At 36.7% G+C, this 18,346-nt stretch overlaps 1 long non-coding RNA gene across 2 annotated transcripts; it reads right to left on the bottom strand.

Moving 5' to 3' along the window:
- Positions 1-536: 536 nt before the first annotated feature.
- Positions 537-10,284, bottom strand: LOC146995878 (uncharacterized). Of its 2 annotated transcripts, XR_015042607.1 has the most exons (3): positions 10,200-10,284; positions 7,559-7,647; positions 537-669 (listed from the first exon to the last, which is right to left on the bottom strand). It is a non-coding gene; the product is annotated as an uncharacterized LOC146995878 (long non-coding RNA). The 2 variants fall into 2 exon arrangements; XR_015042606.1 differs by lacking the exon at positions 10,200-10,284 and having other exon boundaries at positions 7,559-10,193.
- Positions 10,285-18,346: the final 8,062 nt, after the last annotated feature.

Raw genomic sequence — 18,346 nt, 5'->3', positions numbered from 1 at the left:
AATACATGGATTTATGTACGTGTATTTATGAATCAAAATACATGAGAAATCACAGTGAGAAAAGCACTGCTACCTTAAACTGTGATTATATATAACAAATGCAGTGAATTATAGTTAAAAAATAGTGAAAATATTTATATTTCTGAACTATTTCATATATAACATTTTCAATTTCGCAATTTAAGAACTTTTTTACATATAGCAATTTTTTGAAATATCTGCAAATTTTTGTATCTTCAAGGAAAGCTTATTCTTTCACCTTCAGTATATAAGTAATGATAATTTACCAGATAAAATTACTTAATGGGGAATACAGAAAATATCTAACCACTTACCTTTGTGACTTCATCTGCAAAGAGACTAAAAAAGTAGTTCAGCTAAATCTGCTATAATAAATATTTATAATAATGCTAAATTATGCAATATCTATTAATATGACAAATTTTTGTAAAGCTATTTATTTGGATGAAAAATAAACACATTCAGAAATTTATGGCACTATATTATGATTAACAGAGGAAAAACACTTTTCAAAATTCAAAATAGTTTTTATTAATCCAATTTATCACATTTTATTTGAATTCATGAAAAACAATCTTATATCCATGTATTATTATGTATATAAGAACTCTTGATAAATTGGATCTCTGTCATTGCATTTCACAGCACCTAAAATAAAAAAAACACTCACAATTACTATATGTGAATATAATTCATAATTAAATTTAAACAAATGACTATTAGAATGCAAATTAAAGGAAGCATCTATAATAATAAAAGCAAGTGTAAGTCTGTCTGTCTGACCGAGCTCTCCAGCCAAATCTATGGCACGCAGGGACCTGGAATTTTTTATACGGAAGCACAAAGGGGCTGGCCACCAGACCTCGAAGCCCGATTTTCGATTTTTGAATTAGAAAAATTTTAAAAAAATTATTTATAATTAATTAATCACGGTTTTTTTGACTCACTGATATTATTATTTGTTTTCAAATAACGTTCGATTGTAACAATTGATTTTTTTTATTCTAGCGTTAGTTTGCTGTTTTGACGATACATTAAATCGATTAATTACAATTCATTTCTTTTTTGTAGCTTTAGTTTGCTGTTTTCATGACACATTAATTTCTTTTTTTTTTTCAGAATTGCACTTTATAAACTTTTTGTTTCTTAATTAATATTATCATGGTTTTTTGACTCACTGATCGTGTTGCTATTATTTATTTTCAAATAACGTTCGATTATAACAATTGATTTCTTTATTGTAGCGTTTTCTTCAGTTTTTGTAATCATTCTTCTGTTGGTTGCTTAACTTTTGCTTTTCAGATTTTAGAAAAAATATGCCGCAGCCACCTCGAAAAAAGAAATGTTTGGAAAATAAAAATCGACAAGAGAGCGATACCCTCGCCAGTTCTTGAAAGAGACGCAGACGGGACAAGACGGATATCCACTGTATCGTCGTAGAAGCCCTGCAGATGGAGGTTTTACAGCAAGCATCAATCTACGAGGATCAGAAGTTTCGGTGGACAATGCCTGGATTGTTCCTTACTGTCCACTACTATCCAAAATTTTTAACGCACATATCAACGTTGAGTACTGCAATTCTGTCAAGTCCATAAAGTATGTATGCAAGTATGTCAATAAAGGATCCGACATGGCTGTATTTGATGTCACCAGTGGAGCCAATGAACTGAATGAAATTCATCAATATGAGATGGGAAGATACATTAGCAGCAATGAAGCAGTGTGGAGAATACTCAACTTTCCAATCCACGAACGTCATCCCACAGTCGTTCATCTAAGCGTCCACCTTGAAAATGGCCAGAGAGTGTACTTCACTGAAGAAAATGCTGCTGAACGGGTCCAGGCACCCCAGGAAACAACGCTCACATCTTTCTTCAAGCTGTGCACCCAAGATAACTTTGCTCGCAATTTACTTTACAACCAAATTCCAAAGTACTACACATGGAACAGCAGGAACAAGAGTTGGAACCGCCGTAAACAAGGACAAATTGTTCCAGAAGAAACAGGAATCCGGTCTACTGATGCTCTTGGCCGTGTCTACACCGTCCATCCCAACAACTCCGAATGCTTCCACCTTCGCCTATTACTACATGAAGTTAGAGGCCCAACATCATTCACGGATTTGAGAACCGTTCAAGGAAGAGTCTGCAACACTTTCAAAGAGGCCTGCCAACTTCAAGGACTTCTGGAGAATGACGAACACTGGAACACGGCGTTAGAAGAAGCAGCTGCATCTCGATCACCCAAGATGATGCGTAATCTGTTTGCTGTAATGCTTCAAACGTGCTCCATGTCGGGCCCTGAACAGTTATGGATGAACCACAGGGAGAACCTGTCTGAAGACATACTGCATCAAGCAAGGATCCAGCAGCAGAATATGGACCTGGACTACAATGACGACATCTTTAACAGAGCCCTAATCTACATTGAGAACAAGATAATATCTCTAGGAGGATTGAACCTGAAAAGCTTTGGACTTCCCCAACCTAACAGAAACAGCGATTCTGCCATTTCCAGTGAAGTAATTAGAGAACGAAGTTATAACATGGATGTGCTCATAGCTTATATACAGGAGAATGAGCCTAAATTGGTCCAAGATCAAAAAGAAGCCTTTGACAAGATTACTAGAGCAGTTTTTGATAGGCAAAGGGGTATATTCTTTTTGGATGCTCCAGGCGGAACCGGGAAGACATTTCTTATCAACCTTATTTTGGCAAAGGTGCGGCACAGAAATGAGATTGCCCTGGCTGTCGCTTCATCCGGCATTGCTGCTACACTCTTGACAGGTGGTAGGACTGCTCACTCGGCGTTCAAGTTACCCTTAAATCTGACAAGCACAGAGACTCCAACGTGTAACATCCCAAGGAATTCAGGAAAGGCAAAGGTTCTACAGGATTGCAAGCTCATCGTTTGGGACGAGTGTACCATGTCCCACAAAGCCGCATTCGAAGCATTAGATGTCACCATGAAAGACCTCAGACGGAACAATGACAGAATGGGAGGTGTCGTAATGGTTTTGGCAGGCGATTTTCGACAGACGCTACCAGTTATTCCGCGTGGAACGAGGGCAGATGAAATGCAGGCCTGCATAAAATCTTCTTACATCTGGAATGGCATTCAAACACTTGGATTATCGACTAACATGCGAGTTCATCTCAACGGTGATCCCTCTGCCCAGCAGTTTGCAGATAATCTACTGAAACTAGGAAATGGAGCCCTTACTTCAGAAAATGAAGATGGATATGTAGCGATGCAAGGCATTGGAAGGATTGTGACTACTGAAGAAGAACTGAAAGAGGCTGTGTTTCCGAATGTGATTCACCACTTCACTGATCACGCATGGCTGTGCGAAAGAGCAATTCTTGCCCCAACAAACGAAGCCGTCGGTGTTATCAACAAGGAACTTTTACAGAACTTACCCGGAACTCTTCATATTTACAAATCTATAGACACGACATGCAATATTGACGAGGCTGTCAACTATACGACAGAGTTTCTCAACAAATTAGAGCCACCTGGAGTACCCTCCCACATATTGGACTTGAAGGTTGGAGCACCGATAATTCTCCTCAGGAATCTGGATCCGCCTGCACTTTGCAATGGAACAAGACTTTCTATCAAGAAACTGATGCCAAATATTATAGAAGCCACCATCATGACCGGACATGCTGCAGGCGAAGATGTGTTTATTTCAAGAATTCCTATAATCCCTTCCGATCTCCAGTTTCAGTTTAAGCGTCTACAATTCCCTGTTCGTTTGAGTTTCGCGATGAGCATTAATAAGGCACAAGGACAATCTCTCAAAGTTGTAGGGCTCGACCTCCGTAAGCCGTGTTTCTCCCATGGTCAACTGTACGTGGGTTGTTCAAGAGTTGGTAATGCCGATAATCTACACATCTTAGCTCCAAATGGAAGAACATTAAATATAGTTTATCCCGAGGCTCTCTAACGAAAAATTATTGCCACTCTCCACTCTCCCAAACTAACTCTGACTATCATGCTTTAAATAGTGATGTTATTGTTTAGTGCTCTCTTGAGAGCATGAGCAATAATCCGAATGGTGCTGCCGTACCAACAGACATTAATCGGTCAGGGGCCCTTGCGACCCCAGCCCGAGCTCCACAAACATACACAAACACTCTCCTCTTCTAATTCATTGTCATCTAAATTTAACTTACACTTAAATTAAAAATTTAATTGGTTCTTAACTCCAAATTTCCTGTAAGCAGGATGTTTTATTTCATCCATGTTTTCGTTACTTTTTATTTTTTCTGTACTGTACTCTCTATCTTTCCTTTTCAACTCTTTCCTATCTTTGATTTTGAATTTTTTATGTTTACTTTTCTTTATACTTCAGACCAATGATTATAACCACATGACTACGGTTTCCTAGCATGTGCTAATATGAGGTCTGTTCTCATTTAAACTAATTTTTTAACAGATGGCTCATGGTTAGGATATATTGTTCCTTTTTATCGACGGGGAATGTTGTGTGTGTGTGGGGGGGAAGAGAGAGAGACAGTCTACATGTCCTACACTACTATTCCTGCGCTATTCACTTATCTGCATTTTCTAAATGCACGGGCAACGCCGGGCGGGTACAGCTAGTTTAAAATATTTTAACATTTAATACCTATAAACAGAGTAGCAATTATTTGATTTTTCGATTATAATAAAATAAACATGGGGGATGCCTTTTAAAATTTTTTATGTCAGAAAATAAACTCAAACCACCAGCTGAACATATGAGCAGTTTTATCAATCAGCCACTAGTAGGTAACCTGGATACTGAATCAACATATAAAGTTGCCAAGATAAAGAGAGAAACAAAATTATGATAATCACTTCTTACCTATTCATAAAACTATTTTAAATTTAATGTGTAGGCAAGTTCAAAAAGAGTGAGAATGAATTTATTTTGCAACACAAAGTAAAGTCTTGCAGGAGCAAAAAAAACTTGTCTCATGAGATTGGCAAGTAAAAAATAATTAACTGCATCTGGTAACATTTATCTGACAACACGTAAGTAATTGTTAGCTACGTGCAGAAAATAAAATCTGATCAGGGGCGTAGCTAGAGGGGGGCAAGGGGGGCATCTGTCCCCGGGTGCAGAATCCAAGGGGCGCCAAACTGATGTTAAAACATTTTAGAATTAAATGTTTTCCATCCTTGGCAAGCAGTAGGGGGCGCAAAATCTTCAGTTGTCCCTGAGCGCTGAAAACCCTAGCTATGAATCTGATCATGTTAATGCAATTTTAAACTTTTGAATTTAACCGCAGAAATTTACCAAAGAAGTACTTGTAACAGTAGTAAATGAAGATGTGGCTAATCTTTACTGTATGGTACACCTTGGTTTCTGTCTGAAAAAAAATCGCAAAGTGGTATTGGTTGTTTGTGAAATGTGGAAGCCCATTGCGTCAAAGAAGTTTTTCGGTAACCCTAATGTTGATAATGTTGGCGAAAGTAGCCTTTGGGAAAAAAAAAAAAAAACTTTTTTTTTTAGGTCAATAAAAAGGAGTTATTTCTGCAAATATTGCCAACGTGCTGTGATAAATTTAATTTTGGGCTACTTTTTTTAATAGTAAACCTTTTGTACGGTCCCAAGTTTTTGGTTCTTACCATTCTTTTCAATTGCTGTGTTTGGTTGCACGGAAGTGGTATGGTCTTGTATTTTGAACATGCTATTTATTATTTTGGTGTGGGTACCATCGTTTGAGTATGTCTGAGGTGACTAAGAGACGAAAAATTTAATTGAATTGCTTACCTGGAGGATGGTGGTGGGAAGCCTAAACATATGCATGTGAAAAAAAGGTATGTTAAAAAAATGACGTTTCATTTATTTGTTCGTCTCTGTGTGTTAATTTTTGTTAGAAGATTTGTTGTTTAATGTTTTTATGTTAGGAAATATGTATTTTTGGTAACTTATTCCTCTCTGTTTGTGTATTTTTGGTTGTCTGTGTATTAAGACAGTGGCGAATTTTTTCTGGTAACTATGATATTTTTAACTTTCTGATTTTCTTAAAGTGAAAATAGATCAATGTGTACATGGACAAAGTTAAGGCAGTGCACAATGCCCAGTTTGTGCAGTTCTCTGTTTTAATAGGTCGATGTGTACATGGACACAGAGTTTGTGTATGTCTTTGACTTCTTATTTTGGTTTTGTGTAGCAAACACCTTGAAATTGGTGCCGATCCTCTCAGATGACGATCTTGATATAAAAAAAAGAAACGATTCGCCAAGGGTTACAGTAGAGTAAATTTTTACCAAAGATGTTCTACCATAATCACCATTTCAGTGGTTTAAACACTAGTGGAGCAGTATGCAGAGATGAAGATTTGAGTTTTGTTTACACAGCAAGATGGTTTAGGCACTCCAGCCATTACAGTGAACAAAATTATAATAAACATAGCCACAATAATTGTCTATAAATATTGATGTATAACACTGCATTAACTAATATATTTCTTATGCTAGTATATACAGTATCCTTAATCGAAGGGAAAATCAGAAGACTGTGCATGCATTTTCCTTTAACTGAAACATGGATTTGACCATACAAATCTCAGTCTTACGGGACATGCCACACTATGCAGATAGACAGTAAAAAGTGCTTGTGTTGTTTTTATTTGTTAGAGGTATGAAATAAATATACTTCTAGATTTTAATTTTTTCTTTTCTTGTTTTACATTTGGATTACCTATCAAAAAGTTAGGAATTTTGATATTATTACAATATCGGAGTTAAAATAACAATTATTGGACATGTTAAAGTAATGAAAATTTTAAATTAGGTTAAAAAGTAACCCTTAATGTGGCATATTTTTGAATTAAACTCTATCGACATTAAAAACAACAAAACGTCCCTCTTTATTAAGGACTTTAATTAACTAATTTTAAATACGGAGCTATGAATGAATTTTTTCCCTTGCATGTTATAATAACTGAAACAAAATTACTCTGATACAGTCCAAATTCCTAAATGCAAGTACATAAAATTTACTTTAGCAATTTAAAGAGATGAGACACACTGAACACATGAATAAATTTCTATCAAAGAATAATTTATTAAATTTGGCCCGTTCCATAGTAAACTTTAACCATTAGATTACATTATTACACCATGTTATCAGTTTGAAAAGCAAATCATATGCCAGATCTTGGATGTAAAAGAAATGCACAAAATAATATACAGATTATTGAAAAATGATGTATATCAATGTTTATAGATATGATTAAATGTAACAGAAAATTTACTGTCACAACCACATTTTAAGTGAAATGTATTATTTTAACATTTTACAATATTTAAGGTATGGCATTAAATGCAACATTATGTGCCTGGATATAAGTTAGTAAATTAAAAAAAAAAAAAAAAAAAAAAAAAAAAATAATAATAATAATCAAAGAATGAATGTCATGAAAAATTTCAAAAACAAGCAGAATTTAATTTAGAAGACCTTTAGACACTTATGATAAATAAATTTGAGAATTCTTCACCTAAAATTAAATTATAATGAACTAAAACCAGTTTGACTGACCTTTTCAAAATCCTTCAGCTGCAATTTTTTCTAGCTTGAAAACCAAATTCTTCTCCACATGGTAATAACATCTTAACCAGTTGAAATTCCTGCAGAAAGTTTGATAACACAGTAATAGAATTAATAGAATAGAAAAATTAACACATAAGTATAGAACATCATTTAAACTTAACATTATTACAAATTTTGGTGCTTTCTGACTATCTGCAAAGCTGTGAAAATTGGCAAAATGGTTAGTTTATGGTTCATATCTCCTGCTCTGTTCACAAGTAGTAATTCAAATAAGCACTTTATAAGAAACAAGAAATTTTAGGATGCACACACACAAAAATATATACATTGGGTCAATATTCACATATTTTTCATCCAATGGAATACTATTCAGAAATAAAGATTAAATATAAAGCATGTAAATAGATGTGTGTGGTATGCATAATCATAGTTTGCTATTATCGTGTGCATACTCTTGCTGTTTTAGCATAAGTTGAAGCTGTGAGGGCAGATGATAAGAAAGTATCAGAATTTTTCATGTATAAAAAAAGATTGCCCTGACAATAGTATCTCAATTGTTTAGCACTGACATTTACATAGCGCATTAGAAATATATAGTAATATATGTATAATAAAAAGATAATTGCATATTATTAATTCATTTTTTTAAATGCCAAACTTTAACAATTCTTTCACATATAATTAAACAGAATTCTTTCACATGAACATCTAAAATCCATTCTTAACTAAAGCATAAATAATAAAACCATGTAAATTTCTTATCAAGCCCATCATTTCCGAAATGTCTACTTCTGAAAGTTCCCAGCATTTCTCAATATATTATTAAATTACTAAACTAAGCATCAATGATCGTCATGTTCGCTAATGTGGCAATATCTTTCACACTTCTTTGTTACCACAAGTAACAAGTAGGCTTCAATAAATCTTTAACTGTTACATGCTACTTTTGTCTAAAATTTGTACAAATAATAAAATTAAATCAGCTCTTTATAATATGCTCAAAGATATAATTTTGTATGAAAATTTGTATGTTATATATTGGCCTGATTAATGATTCAGGATATAATTCGGGTTTTCAAAGTGCTTCCAATAATTCAAATTTCAGCTTGTGTCAAAATAAAATCTATAACACAAAGATAAGCAAATTTCCTTATGAACTATGCATTTTAACATTATTCAATCACTGGCAATCACAGAGTACTGATTGCTTCAATAAACATTACTGTAACTGTGTTATTTAAAAGACTGTAATGTTTTAATTATTTCCTTAATTAAAACATTACAGTCTTTTCCTCCTTCTAACACCAAAAGAAAACCCAGATAAGAAATATAAAAATATCAGTAAAAATAAATTATATTATTGAATGACACTTTACATTAATTGCACTTATGCATATATTATTTTATTATAAATTATTTCAAAATCAAAGAAGAGAAGGGGGAGAAACTTTAATATTGACATTTCTAAAATGATAAAAACATTAATCCTTTAGTACAGTTTGTTATTTCAGGCAAAAAGAATTCACTTTTCTGGATAGCATTTATATTTCCATCTCACTTTCAATGAAAAATTAAGAGAAATGCATATAATTTAAACACCAGTTTATTTTATTTATCAGACAGATTATGTCAACTTGAAAAAACCTATCAGTAAAATTAGGTAGTAATAATTCTGAATGTTAGGCAACTTGCAAGATTCAACAAAAATTATCAATACTTTTATTATAATGACAATACTACAGTAACATGAACATAAAATTAAACTGCATATAACTATAAAATAAGCCAGCATATAATAATGGTGCATTGGTTTCTAAAACAATGGGCTCGATGAAAAAATACATGTATTATGGTAGCTATTCATATTCTTCAGCTTTCCTAATATTCTTATGTTCACTTTACATAACTAAAGTATCTAAAATACAATAAAAATGCAAACAATATTTATGAGAAAATGTCAAAAGCAATCATAAGCATTTGATTGAATGACCATATTTTGTCTTCCTGCAAGTCGAATCTTAAAATGATATGCAGTTTGAAAAATGCTTAATCCTTTTATAAAATATTCAAAAAAGATTAAAAAAAAGTACTGTTCTGTTATCAGGACCGGGTTCAGAATTGTATTTATGTATGCTTGTATATTTGTATGTTTGTGTGTCTACATATACACATCTATGCACATACTTACGAACACAGGTTCATACATTTCCGATTCTGGTCCCAATAACAGAACAGTACCCCCAAAAAAACTTGAATTACAAACTAGATTAAGATAATGTTTCAACCATACATATTTTGGACAAAACAATGCAAACTCTTATTTTTATACAATTGTTCAAACTATTTAACATAAATTTATTGCTGCAATAAAATAATAAGCAATCTGATCACACATATTATTTTGAAACTGAATGCATAAACTAGACTAAAAAAAATTCAGTCATAAACATTTGGATAGCAGGGCAAATTAGATATTTGAAAAGACAGCCAGCCATTGAGATACACGTAATTCACGACAGAATGGTAACAATTCATAAAGCTGTGAAACATTTAACTGTCAAAATGACATAAATAACATAAATTCGAAAAGCAAAAAAAGTAAACATACAAGTATTGCAACTGAACTTACCTTTCATGCAACAAAAAATATCCATACAAGTTAACCTCATGGCGCAGCCATTTTGGATTTCGTTTCAAATCAGACAGATGTTTACGGATTTGCGGAAGAATACGAGGAACTAGTAGTTTGTCGGATAAAATGTGCAATGACGCGAAAGAATATAGTTCTGTAGAACTTTCTACATTATTCTGTAATAAACAGTACTATTTCCTAATTTTTTCTTTATCTAATTAATTAATTAATAGGGAAATAGTTAAATAATGCCGAATTCATTTTTAATGAAATGTAAAATTTTGCATGTATGGGACGACCACCTTCTATCCAATATTTCTGAGAATATAAACAAATTTTGGAATCCGAGAGTATCAGTAAATAAATATATAGAATATCACCTCTCAAACGACCACTTCTGAAAGTGACCAATAGTTCTGAGATTATAAATAAATATTGATATTAAGCATTATTTCTATAAGACGACCATCTCTATATAAGACCAAAGTTTCTAGAATCTTGGATAGTCATCAGAGATGTATCTTTACTGCGAAATTATCGCACGACTGTAATTCAATATCAATAACAAATCGCGCGATTGAAAAACATTTTCTGTCCTGTAATTAGAAGAAAAAATTTTTCCTTATGAGGTATTTCTCTCGCTTTCCTCGCGTGCCTTCGTGGTGTAATAGTTCTGCACCCTGAGCCGGTATTTCAGAGGTCCGTGGTTCGATTCACGGCGAAGGCGGTTGCTAATTTTTCATCTCTACGGCTTCCCAAAAAAATCCTAATGTCTCTACAGTGGCGCCCGAACTAAAAAGGTGTTGGATGAGGTATATCCACACCCAGGATTTAGTGATTGGATCCCCTTAAAAAAAGTCGGCCTTTAAAAAGAGAAGTAATATAAGGTATTTCTCCCGCTTTCCTAGCGTGTCTTCGGCCCACCAGCGGCCGAGCGGTAAAGTCGCTGAACCCTGGTAGTGCGATCCGAGGTTTGAATCCCGCGAACGGGCTGGCTGCATGGGTGTTTTCGTGGTTTCCCCCACGTGCAACGTGTATACGAGCCAGTTTCCCTTAGAAAGTCCTCCACGAAGACATCACTCCCCTTAGGCAGATAGCCCTAGTGTGCTTTGCCATAATCAAATACACCACCATCACACCTAGCGTGTCTTCGTGGTGTAGTGGTTCTGCACACTGGGCCGGTATTCCAGAGGTCCGTCCTTCGATTCCCTGCGAAGGCAGTTGCTAATGTTTCATGTTTCCTGCTTCCAAAAAAATACCTAATGTCTCTATACCCAAATTTAAAAAAAAAATCGTTTCCGTAATTAAATATATCTATATCTAATTTTACCTATATTTGTAGTAGGGTTTGTAATCTGTAAGTAATTATACATGTAATTTATACATTTTTTATAAAAAAATATATGTTATTTAGAATTTTGCAAATATTCTAGAAAATACTAATCCATTGAAAAAAATCTTTTCCATGACTAAACAAATTTTTAAAAACGCCAGAAAAAATAGCAGTTAAAATTAATAACAAAATAACAAGAATAAATCATCAATCATATCAATATTTTTAATGTACAGCATTTAGAAACAACTTAGTAAAATACATATGAAAAATAAAATAATGTGCAAGTTTCAGATGTGCAATGTCAAAAAATTAAAACTGGTAAATTTGAGAACAAATATCCTCAAAATGTTTAACAACGAAAGTCCTCCGGACAATGCAGAATGAATGTCCTCAGGATGTGAAATTGGTGAACTCCTCAGGACATCTGAGAATCAACATCTTCAGGACATCCTGTCATATCCCGGGACATAGCGACTTAAATAAGACATCCTCAGGATGTTAAATTACGATCTCCTCAGGACATCTGAGAATCAACATCCTTAGGACATCCTAAGTATGTCCCGGGATATTGCGACTTAAATAGGACATCCTGAGGATGTTTTGTGCTATGGGGGTTGTATACTAATATATTTTGTGGAACTTTAAGAAATCGTTTTCAACAAGGCAAAAGATCCCATGATACACAGCTGACTCCATCAGTCAGGATAACGGATCATGATGGTTCCATCGTACACTGATATATATTTTGTGAAACGTTAACAAATGACTTTCAAGAAGGCAAAATCATGTTATTCAATAGAATTGTTCAATCGTATACTGGTATATTCTGATAAAACAACAGAATGATCCAATTTTGAATACGATCCCAATATGTTTTTATAAAATCCATTTCATATTTTGTTAAACGTGAACGACTGACTTTCAAGCTGGCTGCATGGGTGTTTTTTTTCGTGGTTTTTCCCCATGTGTAACGTGAATACGAGCCAGTTTCCCTTCCAAAGTCCTCCACGAAGGCATTTCTTAAGGAAAATAGCTCAAATGCTTTACCGTCCTCCCAATCGACTTGACCTCTCTCCAACTTCCACGGTGTCATTTGAACGATCGAGTCGGCTGTTGGAAAAAAATGTCTGACAGCTGAAAACAATATCTCCACACACCTTCAGAAAACCTTTTTCCAGGAGGAAGAAGCGTGTATTCAGCTCCAGTGCACAGCACAGACTGATTTAAAGCTGAAACGCGAGTGGTTTAAATAGATGAGAACCCTCTATAGAAATAATTTGAATATATCTGGTTTTGTGAATCAAGCCGACTGGGAAAAAATTCTCAGAGCTCAGAAAAAAATTCTGAGATGGAAAAAAAAAAAAAACACTTTTTGTTAATTTTTATCATGTCTTCTAGACATGATAAAAATTAACTCCCTTCTCTTTTTGTCTGGGAATGTTGTCTCACTCTTTCTAAAAATAGACTATGACTCATTCTTGTGGAATTCTGTTGGGATTTTACTTTCGATTGGCTTTTGACTTTGTTTCAATTCCCCAGGTACAGTCGGTCACAAAAGTATTCGAACACCGGTACCCTATCAGAAAATGACAAGATGGCGTTTTTTTTCTCTTTCTCTCTGTGTGTCGTGTTATTCCATCCTAGGTTTTCTTCTCCCCCCCATCTTGGAAAAAACTGGAAAAAATTGGTTACGATCTCTTTTTGAATGGGGAGATGCCATTTTGAGAAAAAGCTGACGACCCTATCTTGGAGAATGAACATGACCGCTCTACACACCTTTTCACTCTCTCTCTTTCTCTGAATTGGGAAGCCATTTTGGGAAAAAAGCAGACGACCCTATCTTGGAGAATGGAAATGAACGCCTCTCCCTCTCTCTTTGAAATGGAAAGCCATTTTGGGACCCTCTATTCTTGGGAAGGGAGAAAACTGAAGTCTGCACTTCGCTGTCTCTGAATGCGGAAAGCCATTTTGGGAAAAGCGGACCCTCTTCTTCTGATCTTGGAGAACTGGAAATGAACGCTCTACACGATCTCTCTTTCAATTCAGAAGGTATTTTGGGACCTTCTAATGTTGGAAAACTGAAATGGACGCTCTACGCATTTTCTCTCTCTCTCTCTCTTTAACATGAGTAGCCATTTTGGAGGATTCTCCACCACCATCCTAACCTTGGAAAACTGAAATGAACGCTCTACACCTTCTCTCTCTCTCTCTCTTTCTCTGAAATGGGTAGTCATTTGAAAACTCCATAACTTTGAAAAAAAAAAACAGAAATGAACGCTCTACACCATCTCTCTTTGAAAATGGGGGGTGTCATTTTGAGACCTCCCTCCCCTAAACTTGGAAAAAAAAACTGAAATGAACGCTCTACACTTTCTCTCTTTGGACATGGGTAGCCCTTTGGGGACCCTCTCCTCTTGGTAGGAAAAAAAAAGAACTGAAGTGAAGGCTCTACACAATCTCTCTTGGAATGGGATCCATATTTCGGGAAACGTGGATCACCTCATGCTGGAAAACTGAAGTGAACCACCAAGATTGGACTCTATATAATATTTTTTTTAATTGACATCATGACCCTCCTCCAATTTGTTATTAAAAAAATTTTTTTTGTTTTGGTTTTTATCCCATTTCCGATGTGATTTCAGAAATGCAATTCCATAACAGTTCAATTTCATTCGAGGTTAAATGATCTAAACAGTCTTTGACCCACCCATCCGTATGATTATTTTCTTCTCCTTCCTGTTGCACCAAATTTTGTAAGTCCATATAATCATTCCATACGGGAAGGGCTGGATCCTCACAAGGCTGTCTTGAAACACTTGGAGTCTCTTTGGGATGAGTGGAGGGATCTAGGATGTCTGGACCCGGCTGCGTTTCTACCTCCATGATTTCTGGACCCGTTGGAACTTGTTTACCCGGCTGAAATTCTACGTCCATGATTTCTGGACCCGTTGGAACTTGTGAACCCGGCTGTGATTCTGCCTGCATGATTTCTGGACCCGTTGGAACTTGTTTACCCGGCTGACCTTCTACCTCTACGATGTCGGGACTTTTTGAAGCTTGTGGACCCGTCTGACATTCTACCTCTACGATGTCGGGACAGGTTGGAGAAGAAGAAGAAGAGGATACTGGAAGAGGTTCTGTCTGTGAGGAGTCCGAAAGAGGTTGCCTGTTTGAACAAGTCGGGGAAGAAGAAGAAGAAGAAGAAGCTTCTGGATTCTGAAGCGGATCTTGCACGCCAGGTAGGTTCCGGTAAGTCGACCGTTTTTTAAGAGGTAATTTTTTTTCTTCCTCCTCATCTTCAATTGTGATGACTTCAATTTCATTCCGTTGCCGGGTCGATTTTGTTTCGGGCCATGACGACGGTTTGGTCCAGCTCCTCTTATCATCTAAGGAAGGGATGGGTAAAGGTGGCGGAGGGTTTTCTTCTTCTTTTTCTTGAAACATCATCGGCGATTGGAAAGAAATCTCCTCTTTCAATTGTTTCCAAAGCGAGTACGAGCACCGATCGACGAGAAAGAGACTCTTCTGGGTTGTGACGATGAGATATTGCGTTTTCGGGGGAACGACATAGTTTTGAAAAGGTCTTAGAATATATTTCTTATATTTCATCCTGTCGCTGACTTTAAAACTTCTTTCCTTCAGATTGGGGGACGATGATTCGTAATAGGCGAGAGGAGCGGCTGTGGTTTGAACAAATGAACTTCGTCCTCAGCCGTCGTTCTCACTCCAAACGTAAAATATCGTTTCGTGAGAAAAATATTCTTCCACCGAAAACTCGTGCGCGGATCTGTATATCGCCGGTCTGTTTGAATGGGCCGTCTCAAAGCTCGATCCATCCTATTCCAAGAGAAGGGAGATTCCTCTTTCGTTTGTTGCGATTCGAATAAATTTCTGTATATATTCTGAACGAGCAGGTTGGAGGATTCGACATCTTGGTTGAAAGAAACGATCGCTTGATGAGGTGGTAAATGCGGAATAAATGTCGCACAATGACACGCCAAAAAAATTTTCAAGTTGGAGATTTGCTTTAGCGTCTTCAAATCCTCCCCGTTCGAAATCCGTTGAGTTGGAAAAACGTCTAATAGCGACATGGCTCCCAATGGAAAAGAAATGATCTCGCCCAGTACTCTCGCCTTTATATATATACTAGCTGTACCCGCCCGGCGTTGCCCGTGCATTTAGAAAATGCAGATAAGTGAATAGCGCAGGAATAGTAGTGTAGGACATGTAGACTGTCTCTCTCTCTTCCCCCCCACACACAACATTCCCCGTCGATAAAAAGGAACAATATATCCTAACCATGAGCCATCTGTTAAAAAATTAGTTTAAATGAGAACAGACCTCATATTAGCACATGCTAGGAAACCGTAGTCATGTGGTTATAATCATTGGTCTGAAGTATAAAGAACAGTAAACATAAAAAATTCAAAATCAAAGATAGGAAAGAGTTGAAAGGGAAAGATAGAGAGTACAGTACAGAAAAAATAAAAAGTAACGAAAACATGGATGAAATAAAACATCCTGCTTACAGGAAATTTGGAGTTAAGAACCAATTAAATTTTTAATTTAAGTGTAAGTTAAATTTAGATGACAATGAATTAGAAGAGGAGAGTGTTTGTGTATGTTTGTGGAGCTCGGGCTGGGGTCGCAAGGGCCCCTGACCGATTAATGTCTATTGGTACGGCAGCACCATTCGGATTATTGCTCATGCTCTCAAGAGAGCACTAAACAATAACATCACTATTTAAAGCATGATAGTCAGAGTTAGTTTGGGAGAGTGGAGAGTGGCAATAATTTTTCGTTAGATTGTCCTTTTCGTTAGAGAGCCTCGGGATAAACTATATTTAATGTTCTTCCATTCGGAGCTAAGATGTGTAGATTATCGGCATTACCAACTCTTGAACAACCCACGTACAGTTGACCATGGGAGAAACACGGCTTACGGAGGTCGAGCCCTACAACTTTGAGAGATTGTCCTTGTGCCTTATTAATGCTCATCGCGAAACTCAAACGAACAGGGAATTGTAGACGCTTAAACTGAAACTGGAGATCGGAAGGGATTATAGGAATTCTTGAAATAAACACATCTTCGCCTGCAGCATGTCCGGTCATGATGGTGGCTTCTATAATATTTGGCATCAGTTTCTTGATAGAAAGTCTTGTTCCATTGCAAAGTGCAGGCGGATCCAGATTCCTGAGGAGAATTATCGTGTTCCAACCTTCAAGTCCAATATGTGGGAGGGTACTCCAGGTGGCTCTAATTTGTTGAGAAACTCTGTCGTATAGTTGACAGCCTCGTCAATATTGCATGTCGTGTCTATAGATTTGTAAATATGAAGAGTTCCGGGTAAGTTCTGTAAAAGTTCCTTGTTGATAACACCGACGGCTTCGTTTGTTGGGGCAAGAATTGCTCTTTCGCACAGCCATGCGTGATCAGTGAAGTGGTGAATCACATTCGGAAACACAGCCTCTTTCAGTTCTTCTTCAGTAGCCACAATCCTTCCAATGCCTTGCATCGCTACATATCCATCTTCATTTTCTGAAGTAAGGGCTCCATTTCCTAGTTTCAGTAGATTATCTGCAAACTGCTGGGCAGAGGGATCACCGTTGAGATGAACTCGCATGTTAGTCGATAATCCAAGTGTTTGAATGCCATTCCAGATGTAAGAAGATTTTATGCAGGCCTGCATTTCATCTGCCCTCGTTCCACGCGGAATAACTGGTAGCGTCTGTCGAAAATCGCCTGCCAAAACCATTACGACGCCTCCCATTCTGTCATTGTTCCGTCTGAGGTCTTTCATGGTGACATCTAATGCTTCGAATGCGGCTTTGTGGGACATGGTACACTCGTCCCAAACGATGAGCTTGCAATCCTGTAGAACCTTTGCCTTTCCTGAATTCCTTGGGATGTTACACGTTGGAGTCTCTGTGCTTGTCAGATTTAAGGGTAACTTGAACGCCGAGTGAGCAGTCCTACCACCTGTCAAGAGTGTAGCAGCAATGCCGGATGAAGCGACAGCCAGGGCAATCTCATTTCTGTGCCGCACTTTTGCCAAAATAAGGTTGATAAGAAACGTCTTCCCGGTTCCGCCTGGAGCATCCAAAAAGAATATACCCCTTTGCCTATCAAAAACTGCTCTAGTAATCTTGTCAAAGGCTTCTTTTTGATCTTGGACCAATTTAGGCTCATTTTCCTGTATATAAGCTGCGAGCACATCCATGTTATAACTTCGTTCTCTAATTACTTCACTGGAAATGGCAGAATCGTTGTTTCTGTTAGGTTGGGGAAGTCCAAAGCTTTTCAGGTTCAATCCTCCTAGAGATATTATCTTGTTCTCAATGTAGATTAGGGCTCTGTTAAAGATGTCGTCATTGTAGTCCAGGTCCATATTCTGCTGCTGGATCCTTGCTTGATGCAGTATGTCTTCAGACAGGTTCTCCCTGTGGTTCATCCATAACTGTTCAGGGCCCGACATGGAGCACGTTTGAAGCATTACAGCAAACAGATTACGCATCATCTTGGGTGATCGAGATGCAGCTGCTTCTTCTAACGCCGTGTTCCAGTGTTCGTCATTCTCCAGAAGTCCTTGAAGTTGGCAGGCCTCTTTGAAAGTGTTGCAGACTCTTCCTTGAACGGTTCTCAAATCCGTGAATGATGTTGGGCCTCTAACTTCATGTAGTAATAGGCGAAGGTGGAAGCATTCGGAGTTGTTGGGATGGACGGTGTAGACACGGCCAAGAGCATCAGTAGACCGGATTCCTGTTTCTTCTGGAACAATTTGTCCTTGTTTACAGCGGTTCCAACTCT

The sequence above is a fragment of the Stegodyphus dumicola genome, chromosome 8 (genome assembly GCF_044657685.1).
Source record: "Stegodyphus dumicola isolate Sdum_Otavi_A_Nest chromosome 8, ASM4465768v1".
NCBI classification, from domain to species: domain Eukaryota; kingdom Metazoa; phylum Arthropoda; class Arachnida; order Araneae; family Eresidae; genus Stegodyphus; species Stegodyphus dumicola.
Note: the sequence above shows the minus strand (reverse complement) of the source record. Positions and strands in the feature narration are given on the sequence as shown.